This window comes from Urocitellus parryii, chromosome 10 (genome assembly GCF_045843805.1).
Source record: "Urocitellus parryii isolate mUroPar1 chromosome 10, mUroPar1.hap1, whole genome shotgun sequence".
Lineage (NCBI taxonomy): Eukaryota > Metazoa > Chordata > Mammalia > Rodentia > Sciuridae > Urocitellus > Urocitellus parryii.
This window is the reverse complement of record NC_135540.1, coordinates 92,940,259-92,943,814: the sequence shown is the minus strand read 5'-3', so window position 1 is coordinate 92,943,814 and position 3,556 is coordinate 92,940,259. Positions and strand designations below refer to the sequence as shown.

The following is a 3,556-nucleotide window of genomic DNA, read 5'->3' as shown; positions in this document are numbered from 1 at the left end:
AATAGCAATATATAGTAAATACACAATGTAAAATTCTTCTCTTAGGTTTTCATTTTCCTCGGCAATGTACCTTCTCAGAGCTTGATTGCCTACACATTAGTAACAATTCTTTAACTTGTACTGAACTAGGGTCATTTTGATCCACTTCCCTTCTGCTTTCTTACTGCTGTGCCAACCGAAAAGTCTCATAGGAAATACTAATATACCCATTGCACTGTCTCACTAACTGCCCAATTCAGCTTCTGTACATGCTTGCTTGTTGCTATGTCAACCCAGATACGTTTTTTGTTGTTTTTGCCTTTAAATATCCTAAAATTCTCAGGCTCGGGGCTGTTCCTTGCAGAGATACTTATGTGTCCTGTGGGGAGCAGTCACTAGCTGGGAAGCTGAATAAAGACTCTTCAATTTGAACAAAACAGGGACTTGGTGTGTTCTTTGAGTGACCTGTGACCTGCCAAACAACACACCGAGCTGACTTACACATGCTTTATTTTTTATATAAAAAATATTACTGCAGCCCTGTCTGATTTAAATCAAAACATTATGTTACATTTCTTAGCAAAGAAGCTGTTATCTGCCACAGAAATGCAGAACCAAAATGCCAGTAAAAATACAAAGGTACCCTGAGGAGAGGGAGAGGTGGAATTTTATGATCCTTCAAAGACCTCTTACAAAACAGGGAGATAAGAATAAATAACCTTTCACCTTAAAGTCTGTTTACCAATTAGAACAGGTCAGCATGGTACAGAGTGACCTAGAATTTTCCTGGAAGTTACCATGCACAGTGGAAATTTAAAGATTGGATGGTAGCCTGCTGTTTTTCAAAGTCAAAGGAACACCTGTGAAGACCCTCTGGAAAACACCCTGTGTCCTCCCAAAAAAAACTGGAGAGAAGGAAGGGCATGTCCTTCTCCTGAGAGAACCACTCATTCTCTCAAAGTGTCCCATTTTCCCTTTTCCAGTCCCTTCAATAAACTTATGCCTGCTACTCTTAGCAATCTGTCTGAAATACCTAATCAGAGGAGAAACCAAGTCATGTTAAATACCAAAAAAAAAAAAAAAATGGCTGGGAATCCAAATCATGTCTTAATAATAACCGTGAATGTTAATGGCCTAAACTCACCAATCAAAAGACATGGACTGGCAGATTGGATCAAAAAAAGAGACCCAACAATATGTTGCCTCCAAGAGACTCATCTCATAGGAAAAGATATCCACAGGCTGAAGGTGAAGGGTTGGGAAAAGTCATACCACTCACATGAACTTTGGAAGCAAGCAGGGGATTCCATCCTCATAAAAAAGACTGCAAGTCAAGTTAATAAAAAGGGATAAAGAAGGACACTACATACTGCTCAAGGGAACCATACACCAATAAGACTTAACAATTATAAATATATATGCCCCAAACAATGGAGCATCTACGTTCATCAAACAAACTCTTAAGTTCAAGAGTCAAACAGACCACAGCACAATAATTTTGGGTAACTTTAACACACCTCTTTCACAACTGGATAGATCTGCCCAAAAAAAGCTGAACAAATTAACTCTATAATACAATCAATAACTTAGACTTAACTGGCATATATAGAATATTTCATCCTTCAACAAGCGAGTACACATTCTTCTCAGTATCACATGGGGCCTTCTCTAAAATTGACCATATATTATGCCACAGAACAATTCTTGGCAAATATAAAAAAGAAGAGATACTACACTGCCTTCCATAAGATGAAAAATCAGGATGAGAAAGGATTTCCATCGCTGCCTTAGATCACTGACATAACTAATGCCCTGTCATAGCATGAAAAGGATTGAAGGCCTGACACATACTACAACATTGATGAACCTTTAAGACATAATTGTAAGTTTGATATCAATCACCAAAACCCATAACAATTATTAAAAAGTGATGAAATCAATCACTAAATCTCATATATTCTATAACAATTACTTGAAGTGTCTCCATAATAAACATATCTAAAGAGAGATGAAATTGATTAGATATTCCCTAGCAATGAGGCATATAGGATAATTAGAGGTACTAGGAGTGTTTGAATTTAAAACATTTCAACATTGAATATTAACTGAGGTTTCAATTATGAGATTCTATTCTGAAATTGAACAACTGAAATATACACTTAAAATGGTGTTTTGCATAATATAAGAATTATATGCAAACAGGTACTTTACTGCAAAAATATTTTAAATGATACCTAAGAAATATTGTTTCAACTCTATATTTACTTTAGTTGCAGTCAAGAAATCAATAAGCAAAAGTCACCTCACTTGCCATTGTTCTTTCCATATTCTAAAAATCTGAACATAAGAGAGGTGATCACACATGCAGGATCATAAATTCTTAACTGTAAAAAAGCATTTATAATCATGAAAGAGTCATTAAAATACCCAAACATAAAGTCACCTAAATTTTTATTTTTCAACTTGGAATCCAGATATTCTAAATGTTCACTTGTGTATTTACTTTGATTGGTACAAGTTACTTTTTAACCAAATAATGATTTTTTCTTAGATAGCAACAAGAATAGAGGGAATTCAAAGTGAAAGGAAACCTTGCATTTCACCAGGATGTCTATGAAAATAATTGCAGTTCTGTTCCTGTTACTTCTGAGTAGTCACTTTGGTTCTGCAAGTCCTGGAAACGTGCTGGTGTGGGCAATGGGATACAACCATTGGAACAATATAAAGACAATACTGGAGGAGCTCACACCGAGGGGGCATGAGGTGACTGTTTTAAAACCTTCAGGTTCCATTTTTGTGGATGGTGACAAATCATCTGCAATTAAATTTGAGAGCTATCCTTCATCATTGTAAAGAGAAGATATAGACACTTTTTCTTCTCAATCACTAAGTGCAATGATTTATGAGATGCAATAAAAAACATTTTGGAAATATTATTCAATATTTCATGAAATTTTGAGTCAATTTTCTGATTATGTAGAGAATGTATGTAGAGATTCAGTTTTGAACAAGAAACTCATGGCAAAACTACAATGGTCAAGGTTTGGTGTCATTCTTTCAGATGCCATTTGTCCCTGTGGTGAGCTACTGGAAGAAATTCTTCAAAAACCATTTGTGTACACTCTCTGCTTCTCTCCTGGTTACATAGTGGAAAAGTGTATTGGGGACTTCTCTTTCCTTCTTCCTATGTGCCTGTTATAATTTCAGGATTAAGTGACGAAATGACATTCCATGAATGGGTATAAAAATATACCATACATTCTTTATTTTGATTTTTGGTTTGAATCATTTAATTTGAAGAGATGGAGTCAGTTTTATAATGAATACTAGGTAAGTGGTCCTAACTTTTCTGGAACTTTATAAAGGTGAACTTACAACAATATAAAATCAGAAATTTTTTTTAGTAGTTTCATGTAATAAAATAAAATCATCTATCAAACTCAGAGTGATGCAGAAAAATATACATTGAAGTGTCAGAAACTTCTGGCCATCATTTGCATAAAACACTAGAAAATCATCTACCCACCACATGGAGCCCAGAGGACTTCTCTAGGCAACTGCATACAGTTTACCATTG

The 3,556-nt window shown here is 35.2% G+C and overlaps 1 pseudogene; it reads left to right on the top strand.

Moving 5' to 3' along the window:
* Positions 1 to 2,586: 2,586 nt before the first annotated feature.
* On the top strand, positions 2,587 to 3,309 carry LOC113178688 (UDP-glucuronosyltransferase 2B17 pseudogene; annotated as a pseudogene).
* The last annotated feature ends 247 nt before the right edge of the window (positions 3,310 to 3,556 follow it).